The sequence below is a fragment of the Bacillus rossius genome, chromosome 1 (genome assembly GCF_032445375.1).
Source record: "Bacillus rossius redtenbacheri isolate Brsri chromosome 1, Brsri_v3, whole genome shotgun sequence".
NCBI lineage: Eukaryota > Metazoa > Arthropoda > Insecta > Phasmatodea > Bacillidae > Bacillus > Bacillus rossius.
The window spans coordinates 113,746,033-113,764,618 of record NC_086330.1 but is presented as its reverse complement, the minus strand read 5'-3'; the positions used below and the strand labels follow the sequence as shown (position 1 = coordinate 113,764,618).

Below are 18,586 nucleotides of genomic sequence, written 5' to 3'. Positions count from 1 at the left end.
GACTCAAAATTTTGTAAAAGCAAATAATATAATTATTAACATTTTAGCATAGCCTCCTGGCGATACCTCAAAATTATGTAACTCAAAAGTCCAAAATAACTACATTTTGACTCTTATCAGCGCCATCACAATATAAGTACTAATTTTACTATACCCCAAGCTTATGAAAAATTTCGACTACAGTTTTGACTTCAGTTTAAAGTGTTTAACGGTAAACGTCTTATCGGCGGTGTGCTTGGGTTTTTGGGCCTGAGAATATTCATTCCGACAAATTACTACTTAATATTTGAAAGAAAGAGAATCAATTGTAAAAAACAATTTTAAACTTAATAATGTAACATGATATTCATTTACTTTAAGCGTTAAAACCTTTAACACGATGTTTGTAATTATGGCATCATAAAATTTTTAGTTATGGCTTGGGATTATCCAGCGTTTAAACCCATGGCATACTTCTCGAGGTTGTTAGTTTTCAATCTGTCAAATCAATTCTGGTCGTAAATTAATCGCTCTGTTTAGGAAAGTAAAACAAACGCCAGAATAACCAATAGAGCGTGAAGACGTGTGTACTTCTAGTGTGCTGCTAGTTTACTGCTTTGCTAACACATATTTGTGTATAATGTGAGTATAGAAAATTAAATTGCGAGACAAAATGAAAGAGGAGAATCGAAGGCGTGAAAGTGGTACACAGAGGAGCCACTGACGAGAACTCAAATCTGTGGAGGAAGAGAAAAATGTGAGTTTCAGGTTGCATTTAATGCACCCAAGAACTTTCACAAATAAAAGGTGCGAGCAATGAAAAGCTTAGGGATGAAAATAGTGCAACCACAAAAAAGACTTATCGACTATATGTGAAAGGCACTAGACTGGGGTGCAATCAACAAATGAGTTTTAACTGGTGAAGTAATCATTAAATAGCACTGTTATCAAATTGACACTGTGATCGACGTTGCATTACACTTAAAAGTTGATGAGTTTGACTCCTATACCTGCACTCGAACATCAAGACGGTAAAAACTGTGAAACTGGTCCAAACTGACTTACCAACGGATCAGTGTTTAACACATTCTCATTCAAATTTAACTGATTCTCAAGTTACAAAATTTTAATAGAGATCTACACAGTAAAATTAGTCTGGCATCTGTACGTTTTCGAAAATTTTAACGTAATGTTTATTCAAAGGGTCAGATTTCCGAAAACCAATCGAAGCCTACCAGAAGATTTGTTTATGCGGCGTTAGGTGAGAGACATTATGAGATTCAAATAAAAAGTATAATTTTTCTTTAAATTTATTACGAATATGATAGACTGGAAATTGATAATTACACTTGTAAGTTTAGAACACCGAAGGTAAAAGGAATACGTACATTTTAATTGTGTAATGAGGGTTAAAGTCATGAACCAAATTCTAAAGACACATGTCTAAAAAATTTCCCTTATTTCTTGGCTTTTAAACATATAATTGTGAATTTTCAAGAGATAGCATGTTGTAGTGACGTAAATTCTACCGCACCATGGCCATATTACAATATCCGAAACATTGCAGAAATTGTGATTAGCCACGCCTGGTGATTATTAATAAGTGTGAAACAGCATTTTCGTCGTTAAGGGCACCGCAGAGCCAGTAGTGTATTCGTGCAGAATGATAACCGCGACGCTCGCTGGTGCTACTAGCGCGTTAGCAAGCGCAAGGCTGTGCACTGGCGCGCAGTCTTGTAGTCGTGCATAGGACCAAAATGTGATTCAACCGGTGATCGTAACGTTAACTGGTGGAGAAATGAAGATAAAGGTGTAACGAAAGTTTCTTGAGTGCTTTCAAGGATCTCTACCGGGAGATTCATGCTTAAAATGTTTTTTTTTTTTCTTTTCTGAAAACACGTGTTGCAGCCATTTTCGCTCTTCTAAAAACACAGGTTGAAAACGAAATACGTGACCAGAGCTCAGCATTACTCGCGAACGACCCCCACTCGGGTATCTTGAGTCTTGAGCGGTGAAGCCGTGCGCGCGGATGGCCGAGCGCCAGCTGTCCCGGTGCAGCACGCTGGCTGCGAGCGAGCGGGAGTGTCCGGAAGGGAAAGCGTGATGCAACTGCACAGGTCCAGTTCCGGCGATCTTCTCCGGCGATGCAGCCGGCAGCCAAGGGCGCAACTTTCTCGCGCGCTCTCCGGGGTCCACGACGGGCAAGCCGGGCCCAGCCAACACCACCCTGAACTGATACCAACCTCGAGAAAAAGATGTGAGCGAGACTTTCAGTGCGCTTCATCTAACCTCAGTAACGAGCAAATTCGTGTGTTCTCATGTTGCAAATACACATAATGCGATAATCGTACAAGTAGAATTCTTTAAAATAATGACGAGCGGGATAAACATACGAAAAGTAATCATTTTAGAAGAAAAAAAGTAAAACTCTTCTCCTTTTTCAAAATTTAACTATAATTCTATTTAACAAGATGGTACTATTGATTTCTGAGAGCTAGCTGAACAACAGGAGTACCGAACCCGTCCCAAGTACATGCCTCAACGCTGAACATGAGACATCTCCTCCTAGACCGGTATGATCATCGCCTGATCTTTAGTGCAATGAAAGAAATATAAGTCCAGTGCGCAAACATGCAGAATCTGCTATAGCCACGACCCCGAAGTCGTCAATATGGCGGGCCCACGTGTGGAAACATGCATCCATAAATATTAACTTTCGAGAACATCGGGGGCTGTACTAAGTGTGTTGGAGTGCCAAAGTAAAGTTTATGGTAGTTTAACTATCCTGGAATACACTTTGTAAACTTAAACAGTCGTAACAATATGTAATCAGCTAGAGACCTGTAAAATTCGCGATTTCAAATCCCTAAAGGATAGACTTCATGATCCTCTATGCACTCGTGAAAATTACATCTGCTGATTGGTTACCGACTCGTAACACCTGTTGACTGGAATGATCGTGATACGCTAATTCTTCTGTTAAAGATTTTTCATTGGCCCAGAGTCCTTCAGATAAACTGTGGCCCAATCACTGAAGCAAAATAATGTCAAAAGTATTTGGACTCTATCCTATCGCGAAATGAATCCGCGAATTTTACAGGTCTCTAGTAATCACAACTTAAAAAAATACCTACAATTTATTAGTCAGGAAAATTGTGTAGGAACAAACAAGGCGTTAAAAATATTTAACATTTTGTTGGTTCTTAAAGCATTACGAAATCGGTGCTATCTTTTAAGTATTTTTTCAATTGCGTATATTTATCACGCTCCAATCATAAAATCTTATCCTTGTGGAAAGATCATATCCTCGTGGCGAGATCATATCCTTGTGGCGAGATCTTATTGCTGTGGCGTATCCTTGCGTCGTATCCCTCCAATGAGATCGTATCCGTGCGATGAGATCGTATCCCTGTGCTGTATCCCTGCGTACGAAAACGTATCCCTGCGATGATATTATATCCCTGCGACGATATTGTATCCTACTGAGTTGAATTTTGGACCAATGCTATGTCCTTTTCGTTAAATGTGCTTCCAATGTGCTTTCTTTTTTTAATGGGCTTCCTTTTATTTCTATGTGCATCGACAAGACTGTAGTCAGGCCATGATTATCTCGTGGTTCGGTGATGCCTGGTCTGAACGCCTGACATTGAACATGACCTGTTTAAATGTTCGGCAAGTATCGTCGAAAAATATATCTTGGCTACTGACTGGATGTGTTTGACTACCTACTGAATGCACCTGGCTACCAACTGGATTTGATTGGCCACCTACTGAATATATGTGCATGGTTAATCGACTGGCATGTAGAATTGCCCTGAAAATACATGTCAAGTCATGTAAAGGTCTCGCTTTGCCTTCTAAGAAGACTGTAGAAAAAACGAGAAAGGCTAGTGATTGGTTTGTTTTTGTACTTGTAGAAATTTCATAATAATTTTTTTATTTGTAATATTATTTTCTTTTCATTCATTTCTTTTTTGGTAATTTTAGTTAAATAATAATTTTTTACCTAAAATTAACTTTTTTTTTCATCAGTCAAGCATCAAGTCGAGGTATTTGTATCAGCCAGTAAATAAATTTCTAAAATTTTAAAAATATTTTTGGAATATTTTTCCGATTTTCAAGCTTAAAAATGATTTATTTTCAATATGGCGGCAAAATTTCCTGATGGCGAACAACCTGACAATGAAATACTGCACTCTAGCGGGAAAAAATTAACTAATATGCAGCAGCGCACTCTAGTAGACAAAAACAATATGTCGGCATCGACCTCCAGCAGACGAAAATAAGATGGCCGCCATTACGTTATACTGGCTGACATAATATTTGCCTTGGCATTAGTAGTGTGATGTCAGTTTTGTGCCGCACTCTCGAAACAACGAACCAGGAAGACACTTGGAACATGTAATCCAATAAATAAATTTAAAAAAACGCCAGAGATGTGTAACATCTAACCTCGGCAACGAGCAAATTCTTGTGTTCACAGGTGCAAATATACTTATAATACGAAACTCAGACAGTAAATTTAATGTCGAATTCGTTGAAATAATACCGAGCGTGATAAATGTACACAAATTGTGTTTTCGATTGTATTTCATTACACATAGTTTCCGCACCCGCCGTTAGAATTCGCTGCCTGAGCAGCTAAGTCGACTATTGAATTATTCCATTTGCAGAGCGAAATTTTAATTTATAACTAAATGGCTACGATAAAAGCGAAAAAAATATTTATATTTTAATATTAAACACCGACTTTGAACCTGATTTCCGACAAAGAATTTTATAAATATACTACCCATCTTGTTAAAATTCACTAAACAGTTAATGCTATATAGTTTCCCGTTGTACATGCTAACTTTGAAGCGCGCCGTCCACCACAGATGGCAGCACTGTGGTTCCCCTTTTTTTTCCCATGCGACTTCCGTTCTATCACATTCCAAATGCCATATACCGAGAGTTAAGTTTTTACATATTGTTACGAACGCAGACAGGACCTCGACGCTCGCCAGGTTCGGAGCTGGCTGGCGGCCCCGCACGGCCACTGACGTCATGCGCCGTCCATTGACGTATGGCATGCCACGCGTGCCTGGCCGGATTACAAGGGTCCTCGCCCCCCCTCCCCCTCCTGCCCATGCGCATCGTCCCACCTCGGGATATTATCACCTTTAGCGGCCTGAGAATTCCGGACTTACAGAGGCCACCGCGAGGAGTGGCGTGAATAAGCATCGCTGTTCTGGGTGTTTCGGGCGTCGGGCTGGCCCGGGATGACGCAACATGTCACAGCTGCTCTCGCCCCTTCGAGAAGGAACGCTACCGATATATAAGCTACGACGCCGGCCTCTGCGGAAGTTCCGAGAGTTCGGAGAGTTCCGCGAGTGAAGAAAAGTGCGAAGATGGTGAGAGAGCCCTTTGAAAGCGGCGCGACGAGGAGCGACGGGACCGTGAGAGTGCGACTGAGTGGTGCGAGACTGTGTGTGTGAGGACAGGCGTGAGGTAAGGGGCGAACCACTGTCGAGCCTGGCTCCAGTGAGGAGTGCGAACTGCGGAACTTGACAAACATTGAGTGACTTGTGAATAAACATTTTTAAGTGCAAGTGATTGGTGATCAGACTCTTTTTAAGTACAATTATTTATTAGTAATATAAATCTTAGTAATTAAAAAGTAATAAAACTTAATTGTACTATTCCTTACGAACCCAGTTTTCTCCCCAAATTACGAGTATACTCGTAACAATATAAAAAAAGTGCAAGGTTGCGTGAAGGACGCGTTTCTATTTGTTTTCCTTTTTTTTTTAGCTCCTCGTGTGCAGCGGCGAGCACACATGCGCCTAGCCTGCACGCTTCAGTAGCGCTACTTTCACTCGCGAAGGGGTTTCGCGGTAAGAACTGAAGGGGGAGGGTGTGTCGGGAGGCGCAGCTGAGTTCAGCTCGCAACTTTCTAGACGGTGTGGGGCGTGGAGTCACCTTCTCGGGCAAATCGAGCGTCATTTTGTTTGCCCCCCGCGCGAACTCTTTGAGAGAATCAAAGGGCTGAGGGACCCACAGATTTAAAAAATATATCTCTAAAGTCGTTCAATGTTACTTTCACCAAAACTATGAAAATAATCTGTGCTTACAGCATAACGTGTAAGGTTAGTTGTGAATTTTATTTAAAATATATATTATTAATTTTCGTCCTATCAGGATAATCCCAAGTATTAGAAAAAATCTCGAAACACAACCGGGGCCCCCTGGTGGGCTGATCTCTTCTTACTAAAAGAACTCCCCTTCTTTTCAATGGGTCGATTTGATTCGGCCTCTACTGCTGGTTGGTCTTTGGTTGACTGGCCCACAGTGTAGAGGAGAGTGGCGAGAGAGTTGTGATCCGATCATCAAAGTAATGCAAACGTAAACATGTTGGCAGTATAGCTTGCTACCAAAAGATTTCGTGGAATATCCGTGTTTCTGTTTTGGAAAACTCAGGCTGGTAGTATTGTGTATTGTGGAAAACGAAATTTCTTTTGAGATATGACAGATAAGAAATAAATTAAGTATCAAGGGCTACATACAAACGGTTAATTTAAAACTGCATATAACACGATTACATGCTTTTAGTTCATGCGAGGATCGACATAAAAATTGGCCTTGAATTTTCTAAAAACCATTAAATAAATACCTATTAAATTTATACATTTTATAGACAGTTAACAATAGTTAATTTATGAAATTATTAAAAATAATGAACAAATATGCGAAATTATGGAAGCAAAATAATTTAGAATACTACCCCCTTAAGACAGAAAAAATATAAGTCCAGACGAACACAGGTTGCATCTGTCTCGTCGTTGTCAGCCATTGTGCTCGTTTGTGCTGTTTATGTATTTACCTTTAATGTCCACTCGTGAGGGTTTTTTCTATGTACCATCATTGGCATATGTCCACGTAATTATTTTAAATCAGGAATATATGTAGGATTTAGTCTGTACGTGTATGAACATACATTTGTCATCAACGATCTTTCACTTGCGTTTAATATCCTGGTTGAAAATTTCATTGAATTAAAAAATATAGAATGCAGCAAATTTAACTGGTGAAACATAAACTACCTAATTTATGAACGAACATTTACAACTGCATTCCTCTCCATGGAAGCATGAAGAGGTGTGGGGAAGTAGCAGGACATCCACCCCCTCACCTTCAGAACACACTTCTAAGCCTTTCAAGGATGTCCAACAAGAGCCCCAACTGGCCAGCAAAAATATAAAGGGTACAGCGATTCGTTAAATCAGTGCATCGTAGTGAATTTTTTTTCCAAATGGAATTAATAAATAATTAATACTTCGAGAAAAAAAGCAATTTATAATAATTTGTACAATATAACTATTGTATTGTACAATATAACTATTATCTTAAATAAATAAACCAAAAAATAAAATAATCAATTAAATAAAGATTTACAGGATCTTATCGTTCTATAAAAATATTTAAGCATTTAAAATAAAAATTTAAATTCTAAAAATATAAATAATACAGTTAACACATTATTTAACAACGATTATATCGTAACACATGGCGGAAATTATTGTTCAACCTACATTTTAAACAAATTTTTGTAATTTTACAAACAATATTCCTTGAAAACTCAGTTGCTAGCGATATCACATGTAAAACTACAAAGCAGAGCTTTGTAAAATTACAAATGGTACAAAGCTTTGCCTCTGTTTTACAAGTGATATCGTTGACAATTGAGTTTCCAAGGGCTTTCCTTGTAAAAGTACAAACAATTACAGTGTATACTATATTATAATTGTAAAACAGGTTTCTAACCTATATTCTCTGATTAGTTTGTATTTTAAAATATTTTACTTGGGGATTTACAGTTATTTATTGAATACTTTCCCATTTAATAAATGAGAGTGTAGGCCTATATATAAAATTAATACAGCAACTACTTCGCGTCTTTTACGAAAAACCTTCTGCAATCACACTCGCCACTAGGCCACTGCTGCAGGCCAGCGGGACGCTACGCCTCTAATGAAGATGGTATGCTGTGACGTAGTTGGAATCATTTCCTCCCTCGCCATCGCCAAGTTTCAACGCCCATAAACATCGCATCGTTTGTGCTAATGAGCATACCTGGCAATACAAGAAACCTGTATCACCTCCATGGTGACTAGTATTAAATTCGTGTTCACTCGAACTCAAAAATAAAGGGTACCAGGCAATATAAGAAAATGCGCACCACCTTCTTGGTGACTGTGTTTGGTTCGTGTCTACTCGAAAATGTTGTTTGACCACGTCTGGTGATAGTTAATGAGCTTGAGCTAGAACTTCCGTCATCAAACACAGTCTTTAAAAACATTTTTCACAGTGCGGAAACAGCACTTCAATCAAAGTTTCGGGTGCCCCGCAAACATGGCGCAGGTCATCAGCTGGACAAGAAGTGGCATCTGATAGCTCATTAGACTGCAGTAAGGTGCATGCCTGCGTTGTTGCGTGTGCAAGGGAAGCCATTACCCCAATTGGCTGAGCCATTCAGGACGCGTTTGCTTCCGCTGACAGTAGACGTGTAACTAAACCCAAGCCAACCGCGAAAAACAGACAATGCCACAAAGTTTTAACGCACGTCTGGTCTGGAAATATTTTCACGGGAAAATGCATGCTTCCCACCTCCCCCTCCTCCATGCTCTTCCCTGCTTGGTTCGACCTCGGCGCTGCCCCCTCGCGCAGAGCGCGGGTGTGCCGTGCAGTGTCGGTGTGTTGGGGGGGGGGGGGGCAGGGAGGGGGGGACCCCGCCAAACCGGTCTACTCGCGCTTTCAATCAGCGCCCATCAACCTTTAACGCCGCCGCCCTTGACACCCGGCGACATTGGCTCACTTTCCTAGCAGTTTTTTTGGGGGGAAGGGGAAGGGGGGATCGTGGTCCTGCTTAAGTGGGTCACCCACATCCCCGCGTCTGCCACTTCAGCTCTTGACCCACTGACCTCGGTGGCAGTGCTGACTGACGCCCCGCGGCTCCGAGACCATGCCGTGTCGTCAGACACGCTGAACGTGTGATGCAGCCACGGGAAATAAACATACTTGACTTGTACCTACCCTCCTTAAAACACACACACACACTAATTTGATTGCTTGAAATTAGTGTAGTTATTAAGTAGTATGAATTTAAAAAACACAAATCTGTAGAGCTCAGAGAGTGGCAAACCAAAAGAAGAAGGTACGATGAAACTGTATTCCAAAATGGACTCTCGCTTGATATAATCTCGTGTCCGATCCAAGGTTTGGTGGTGGCAGAATCAGTAGGTTCACAGAACCAGTAAACACGTGTCGCTGTGAAAAGGACCGTCAAGTAAAAGAGAAAAGAAAGGGGGGAGAACCCTTGGGAATATGTTTACTTATTTGGACTTAAAAATTACATAACTTTGCAAGTAATGAGATAAGCGCAGATCATGTAAACAGTTTGGAGAAGGTAACGTTAACAGACTTTACTTTTTTTAACTATGGTGTTTGTAAAGTTGCAACTTACTATTAGAGCGCACATACAATGAGCAGAGCTTGAGAAGAAACCCACGCGATTTGAAAACTGCTGCTGCGGAACCTTGTGGTCCGAACGTCAGGACTACGACATCGAAAACCGCAAGGTCAGCAAGGCGACGGGCTGTCGCCCACTGCCTCCAGTTCTGAGATGGATGTTGAAAGGATACTTCGTGTGGTCGAGTGGACGAACACTCGCCTGCCATCAAGGCGAGCGGGGAAACGTGGTCTCGCGGTACTCCCGTTTCCCGCCGCCCATTCATTCCGTCAGATGCTCCACAGCTTACATCATCTCACCCCGCGATCTCCTCAGGCTGGTCGTAACGTCAGGGCTGTACCTCGGGTAGAGCGGCCGACTCAACTTTACTAGTAGCTGAGGAGCTTTCGGCCGTGGCTTGAGTCCGTGTGGAGACGTGTGTCATTTAACTACATTACAATTTTGAAATATATATAGTAGCTATATATATGTGGGAATTCAAATAAGTGTAAACTAAATAACTCGGCTGGGGGGAGCTCATCTTCGTCTGTGTGACTTGCAAAAGCGAACGCCGTTTTTCTCTCGCGCGATCACATTTCTGAAATTGTACTGCGACGGACGAGGTTTCAACTTCACGCATTTATTTAAAATAGAAAGAAGAAAATATTTTTGTTGTTTCGAATTTAATATTTAATTGCTAAGTTTCCCGTTAACAACGCTTTGATAACGTTTAAAAACGCGCTTTTAGCGATTTGAAGAAAAAAAAGTGGTACAATTTTCCTTTCTTCCTGAGAATACATTAACAATATAAGTATCTCAATAAATGACTTGTTTATGAATTCAAAAGAAGCATGAAATGCTGATCAGTGTAGAATACTTAGGCGTACATGTCGAATGAGTTAAACAGTGATCTAGATCATGTATGGGATCTTTAAAGTTATTATGACAAACATTATAAAGTAAATATGCTATAAAGGTGGTATAAGAAGACAGGGGCTTAAAGAAAAAACTCGAGCTCATAAACTAATTTTTAAATGGCATCGTATTTTCACAAAATAAACGATGAACTTTAGTCAAGTGAATTTTCTTTTATCTCTATAGCAAAAACGAGACTTATTTTAAATTATTTATTAATAAGATTTTTTGGAATACTTTACTAAGTCATTATTAACAAAGTAAAAATAATGTCTGTTACCGATACAATAATTTAGGGAATAATAATTAATTCAATGCAATAAGATATAATTCCCATCTTAAACTGTTGAAAACTATGTTACTTACTTAAAATATTAGTTTGTCTGAGTTTGATGAAAAGCGTTATGATAAACATAACTACGAAAAGCGTTTGGGGTAAATGAAAACTGAACTTTTCAGATTTATAAATAAGTAACTATGCTAAAGATTCGATTAAGTTCACTGTTTTGCAACAGCATAGCATATTGACACTCATGCAAAAAGCAATGTCTAAGCGATGTCATTTGCGGCCTATTAACCATGCTAAGCTCTCGTTAGAACTCAATTCAAATGTATTCGAGCGAACATTTTGGCGCTTCAGGAAGTGGTTGTGAATAACGACACATCAATGTACCAGAAGTGGAACGAACATTGGCAGAACGAAAGTCTCTCGTGAAAAACAGTGCTACTTTCAGTTCGCTGTCCATAAATTTCACTTGGGAGCCGCAAAAATGGAAAGCCATTTTATGGCAATCTGCAACGCTTCAGTGGCGAGGAAGATATTTACGAAGCGTTAAACGTGCGGAAAAGAAATCACTGTGAAGTTGTCAAATAGAGAAGAAGAGTAGAATGGCTTTCTGATAAACTTTGGGAAAGTCTTGTATTTTCTGGACAGATATTTAAAAAAAAAAAAAAAAAAAAAAAAACATTCCAAATACGCAAACTGTTTTAAACACCAAATAGATGATAAAACAAGAAGACAGTCACTATCTAAAATTCAGAGTAGGACAGGTAAAAGTTTGAGGTGCTCCTACGAAATTGTTTGTATTGCGAGTATTTTAAGACGTGTGAAATTAGCGCAGTTTCCAGCGGCAATCGTCCCCGGTTTCAACTGATCATCCAGTCATTAAACCCCCATTCATTCATCATCTTTCATCCTGTCCGCAGGGTATAGGGGAAATATTGAAAATTACATACAAAATTAATGTACGTTTCAACTTCATTTCATGGTTACGATAGTCCCTCGCAGCTTGACAGGATGAGGGGGGGGGGGGGGGAGAAAAGTGAAGGGGTGGGAGGAGATGACTGACAGCCCAGCCATTCACCGCGGCCACCACTGCAAAGGGGAATCATCTCGAAGATGTGAGGAAGGTTAAGACCATTACGTCATACTCCGAGGAGAATACGAAAGCCTCTCGGAGGGCAAGACAGTTGTGTCATAACGTATTTTTGGTGAATTTTCTAGACAGTTAAACGTAATAGGTGTACGCCAGTCTTTGATGATGATTATTATTATTGTTGCTTTTCGTTTGTTAGCAAGTCAATGGTTCTGGAAAGTATCAAGGATTTACGTTATACACGAACGGGCTAAAGCTACTTGCAAGCAGATTAGAATAACAGGTCTCATTGGAGCTTTTTCGTTGGAGTCTTAAGGGGTCCGCCTACCTAGGCACACATACGGTGTGCAGAGCTTCAGGAAAAACAACGCGATTTCAAAACTACTCAAGATATCCGAGTGGGGCCTATTTACGAATAGCATTTAAGAGTTCGCTGAGGACCGAAAAGTACTTTTAATTACGGATTAAGTTTTTAAACTGTATTTTTAGAAGCGTTAAAATGCCTAAAACGCGTGTTTTCAGAGTAATTTTTAGGCATAAAACAATCAGTACAGATTCTTGAAAGCACTTAAGGGGCTTGCATAACACCTTTATCTTCATTTCTCCGCCATATAATGTTACGGTCACCGCTCAAATTTCACAGTTATCCTGTGACGACGAGACGAATGCGCGCCAGTTCAGAGCCTTGCACATAGAGGCTATACCGCGCTAGAAGCACCAGCGGGCGTCGCGCTTATCATCCCGCCTCACTAACACACATACACCCCTGACGAGGCGGGCCCCTTGGAACCGAGGACTGTCGGCCAAAATGACTGAAAGCGTGGGTTTGATCCCGACGTACAGTAATGAGTCAGACTTACTTACGGCCCCCCCCCCCCCCCCAAACCCAACGAAATATTGAAAAAGAAATGCGACATCTATCTCGGTGTTATTTTGGATTATGCAAGGTGTGTTACAGAACCTGCATTCAAAACCCACAAACGCTGTGATGCATGTTGAGGACGACAATGCAACTGTCCCAAACCCCTTGTTGACGCAAGATTTTTTAATACAATTTTTTTATAATTCCTTCCCGAAATATATTCCCGTATACGCTACCGCTAACGAACACAGATGGTACTCAAGTGGTTCATGGCCTTCTTTAATCTGCGAAACCGTGCTGCGGGAAACGTTCAAACCAATGAAACCTGCAACGTACTGAGCAAGTGGGCTGACACTAGCGAGTTGAAGTTGTCTTATCCTATCCACATAGCGGCCTGAACTCAATGAATATAGCCTGGTGACCTCGCAATCGCTGTCGAGGCTGTAACCATTGCATTTTTTTCTATCGCAGTTCCGAAACCACGTGCTGCATTTCACCTTGCGTCCATTTCGCCAAACACTTTCTCTTGGCCTTGTCTCTGACAAGAGGCGCCAGCTGTTCCCGCTAAACCCAGCTCAAATTCACCGAGGTAGAAGAAGAAACTTACTTCAATTTCCAACGAACGAGGGCACCAAAAAACAATATTTTCGATTTTTGATATATAAACATCTTAGCTCTCTGTATATGGGATTTTGTAGCCATCTGTGTCAGAAGGTGTGAACTAAAGTTTACAAAGCCAAGGGAAACTTTGTAGCATTAACTTTTAATGAATTTTAACAAGAGGGGTCTTGTTAATCAGGTCTTGTCTCAAATCAGGTCCAAAGCTGGGATTTATTTTTTTTTTCAAGTTTTTTCGTTCGCTTTTATCGGAGACGTTTCATTATATACATGTAGTTTAAAACTTCGCTCTGCAAATGAAAAGATTCTATAGTCGACATAGCTGTTCCGGCAGCGAATTCTAGCAATGGATGCGGAAACTACGGGTGATTCACGTCAAGAAATGTAGTTGAAAACACAATTTGCGTAAATTTATCTCGATCGACCTTATTTTATAGAATTATAGGTTAAATTTCATGTCCAAGTTTTGTATTATAAGTGTTATTGCAATATGAGAACACATGAATTTGCTCGTTACTAAGATTAGATGTTTACACATCTCTGGCTCACTTTTTTTTTCTGAATCGTGAGTTTACCGTATGAATACAGTGCATAAATATCATTAACGAGAAAATAAATCAAAGTTACGTCACACTAAAAATATTTAAAATTCAAAGCCCTTAGTGGAAAAGGGCAATGGCAGAGTTTTACGTCGTATGATCAGTGACTTAATGACGATTTAATTTTTCCAACAACAAAAGCACAGTCTGGCAATGAACATATGAAGAGAGAGAATGACGGCTCATAAATGTCAAAATTATATTCACACGCCACCAGTTCAAGGAGTAATGGCGATTACGACAGGTGTACTTGTTACCTTTACCAAAGAGAGGAAATTTATTACTGATACTAATTAAATTTACAAGTGGTGTTGGTCGTTAAACTTAATTTTCTGCAGGAAAATCTGCCATCCCGAAATATAACGATTCGAAGTAGTCAGCATCTGAAATCATACATATTTCCTTCTCCTCACCCCATTCAAAACACAACCACCTCGTCTCGAGAAAAAAATATAATGATATTAATTCTTGTTACCGATTCGGTTTGGATCCCACTCCTGACGAGGTCAACCCCGGAGTTTCGCATGGAGGCCGTGGCCGATAGCCGGTGGGCTACCGCGGAGGTACAGCTGTTTCCCTCTCTCTTCCCCCTCCAGACCCTGCCCTCCCAGCGGGGTCGTTCATGAGGTCACCGCTCCCTTCGTTACGCGTGTCACCCTTCAGTCGACAGCGAACCCAGTTCAAAACTGTGCTAATTAGAAAGACCTGTTGTGAGATACAACTCATGAGCCGATGGTCATACGTCAGGTACGCTGACCCCTAGGCCACTAAGCCCGGTATCAACACTAATGTTTTCACAACTCCCCCGTCCCCTAGCCCTTCTTTTCACAGGCGTCATTGATGTTATTTTAAGGCCCCCGCCTACCCGGGCACACATTCCGTGCGCAGAGCTTCATAAGAAACTACACTATGTGAAAACTGCTTACGATACCAGAGTGGTGTCTGTTTACGATACGCTGAGGACGGATGAATAGTTCTGTTTATGTATTAAGTTTTTAAACAGTAATTTTAGGAAAGTTAAAATGGCTGCAACACGTATTTTCAGAATATTTTTTTTAAACATGAAACATTCGAAATAGATTTAGGTAACCATAACATTATATGGCGGAGAAATGAAGATAAAGGTGTAATGCAATAATGCTCTTGAGTGCTTTTAAAAATCTGTACCGTGTCATGCCTTAAAATTATTCTGAAAACACACGTTTTAGCCATTTTCACTTCCCTAAAAAATACAGCTTAAAAACGAAATACGGAATCAGAACAATCCCTCCGCCCTCTGCGTATTCTTAAATGCTTTTCGCAAACAGACTCCACTCGGATAGCAAGCGCAATTGCACACCATATAATATGTGCCCGGGTAGGCAGGGGCCTTAATTTCAAGTTGTGCAGTATTCCTCGTTGACAACGTCATCAGAGTCGGCAACGCACGACGGCACAGATAAGGGATATTGGAGAGAGGAGTCAGCCACGGCATGAATTAAGGAAGGCAGGAAGCAGCCTGGAGTTATTTCGGAGAACAATATGGAAAATGCGAGTCCAGTGGCTTACTAATGCGTCACATACCATATGATATATATGTATATATATAAGCACAAATAAATTTTCGACGGGTGTCAAAATTTGGTACATTAGCACACCATGGGTGTTTCATCATAACGCATAACACAGCAGACAAGGCTCGGTATTGGTACAAGTACCGTAATAATGGTATAATACACCGTGGTTACGGCACACACAACAATCCTGCGTGGCGACCGCGACGCGGGCCGGCAAGGTTGCGGGGTCGACGACCGACTCGCGCGGCGGTGACGTCACCTAGAGCACGAGGAGCAAGGGGGAGGGGGACGGGACGACCCGAAGAGGGCACGAGCCAAGCCGAGCGGCTAAAGTTAGAGCCGCGTGGAGCACTGACCAGACCTGCATCCCGCGCCCGGAAGGTTTGCCGGCCCGTCAGCGCTCACATGGTGGGGAGGGGGTTGTGTAGCGGAGCGGGGTGACGCGGCGGGAAAGGCCCTGACACGCAGGCAGATTTTCCTCTCTAATTATATTTCAAAACAAATTTTTGAGAGGTAATACTGAACGAAATAGTTTTCAATATTATCCACCAAATAGTTGGACAGATTACACCTAACACATCTGAAATCCTGTCACACTATCAGAGTTTACTATTCCACTGAGCTTGCTCAAACTTTTTAACATTTATTTTAAAACTAAAATAATGTATCAGAGTTGTGGATAGAAAATTTGGACTTTATATGAATTATATGTTATATGCACTTTTAAATTTTTAAAATGATACTAAATTGGAATTGCATCATTGCTCGTTGTACGATAAATGAATGTTCTACGATCTTTAAAAATTTTTATACACACCATTCACTTTTTCCCGATAAATTACTTCACATACGACGTTCATATTTACATTGTGTTCTCTTAATAACTTGTTGAGTCTTACATGTGTCTTTCGTCTTTTTAAAGAGTAGTGTGTCGGATGATTCAGACTAGATAATTGCGTCTATTCGCCACCCGGCGCAGAAATTGTGATTTTCCCTTTCACCTCCCCCCCCCCCCCCCCCCATCCTTCCTGGGCCACATAAAAAAAATATAAACGTATAAGGCATAATTTGTTTTGTATGCTGCGAAAACTGAGTAATAAAATAAATATCTCCATTGAAAACATGATTACTGTTAATTAGTTAAATCAAAATATTTGTAGATATTGAATAATATTTTTTTCTAGGCTATATGTCTTTAATAAAACGTCTTGTAGTCTACCAACATCCTTCCAGTTCGGCGCCCGGGTCAGGCTGATATTTGATGGATTGTCGAGCAAACATGGCTGCGCTAGTGACGTTTCAGGCGACGTCATTACTATCCCAAGACATGATTCGACCAACATCATTGGGAGGTGTTGGGAGAGAAGGTTACACGGTGCGACATGGCCTAAAAACACTAGACCAGCATCCTGTAGAATCAGGGTTCGAATCCCTTCACCGGCCATCTTGGATTTCCCGAAATATAACTCGATTCAAATGCTGGGAAGGTTCATTGCTAAGGCGCACGACGTCGTCTGTTGTTTCTAATGGCTGCGCTGCCAACGAGATATTAAACACAACTAAAATATATTTTTAAAAAATATTAACAGGGTTCCCACTCCTACTAAGAAATCTCCCTGAGTTTACCATGTATATTCCCCCTCTCTCATCAATCAAACTCGAAAGACAAGCAAATATTGTTAAAACTACAAATATTTATCAAGACATATTTCAAGGCCATACGACATGTCTTTTGCACACAATACACGTTTTGCACAGTTATCGTTTCCATCGATACTATGCACCATCGTTGCCAATCTTTGATATAAAACCAATGCAGTATCGAGACGAACAACGTCCAGATGGGTAGGTAGTTCCGGACAACATACAGATTGGTATGTTGTTCCGGACAACGTTTAGATGAGTAGGTGGTTCCGAACAACGCAACGTCCAAATGAGCGGGTAGTTTCAGACAACGGCCACTGAGTATGTAGTTCCTAACAACGTTGATGTGGGTAGGTAATCCGGCACACCTTCCAGATGGATAGATAGTTCCAGACAACGTCTATGTGGGTAGTTTAGAACAACTTTATTATGGGTAAGTAATAGAGTATGTAGTTCTTGACAACGTCTAAATGGGTATGTAGGTCCGGACCACGTCAATGTGGAAAACTTCGGAAAACTGTGGAAATGTGGAAAAAATGTGGAAATGTTCGGAAAACTTCCACGTGAGTATGTAGCTCCTTACAATGTCTAGATGTGTAGGTAGTTCCGCACAACATTCACGTGGGTATGTAGTTTCGGACAACGGCCACATGGGTAAGTAGTTCCAAGCCATAACAAATCTGCTAAATTGTTTACTATTTTCGACAGGTGTTACGATATGTTCAGATAATTCGCCTCCCCCTCCCACCAAGGTGTTATATTCCCGGTGGGTTCAAACCCGAATTGATCGCAGATGAGAAACATGGCGGACGTTGCCAGTAGCCGGTGAGAATTTCTCTAGGGTCTCCTGTTTCCCAAGTCGACGCTCCATTCTCACAGTGTCACCCCTCGTGGTTTACGATCCAGATGTCGACGATACACCAAGCCGTAGTTCTTTCTCTCCTTCAATCGCCTGTGGCGCCTGAGAGAGGAATGTGCCTGGAAGGGAGAGGAACGCGCCTGGAAGGGAGAGGAATGCGTCTGGAATGCGCTGTTGCTCGCGACTCGGGACAGAAGCACTCGGAAGATGTCTCCCGTGCAACGAGAGCTCGCATCGCCGCCGTCGTCCAGGACCGCGCCACACTCTGCGTCTCTCCCGCCGCGGCTAGAACTGCTGCAGCGCTTTCGGGATTCGTGTTCTTCCGACCACTGTTCTAAACGATCGTAACACAGCCCATTTGCGTAGCCAAGATGTGCATGTGTGGACGGGACTCGTTGCAGCGTTGCGCGCCGAAACTTGACACGAAGATACGCAACGGGCTCGATCCGTCATTTATCGGTCTTTCGCCGTCACACCAAACGAAGTTACGGCTCGACGAGAGAACCAGTGTTGCAGTGTGACGCGCGTGTCCTTTAATTTTTCAGCCCAAATTAAACAGAAAAAAAAAAAAATTCTAATTCCGTCAGATGCATTCTTGTAAAGTTCTTGTACAGTCTACACTCACTGCCTGAAACTTTAAATCTGCCAACAAACTCGAACCACAGTACAGCTCCGTACTTACTTGTAAAAT

General features: G+C 41.2%; 1 protein-coding gene across 2 annotated transcripts in view; it reads right to left on the bottom strand.

The window, feature by feature from the left end:
* LOC134542448 (ecdysone-induced protein 74EF-like) overlaps positions 1-18,586 on the bottom strand; it is a 507,486-nt gene that overhangs the window by 437,044 nt on the left and 51,856 nt on the right. The window lies entirely within an intron of this gene.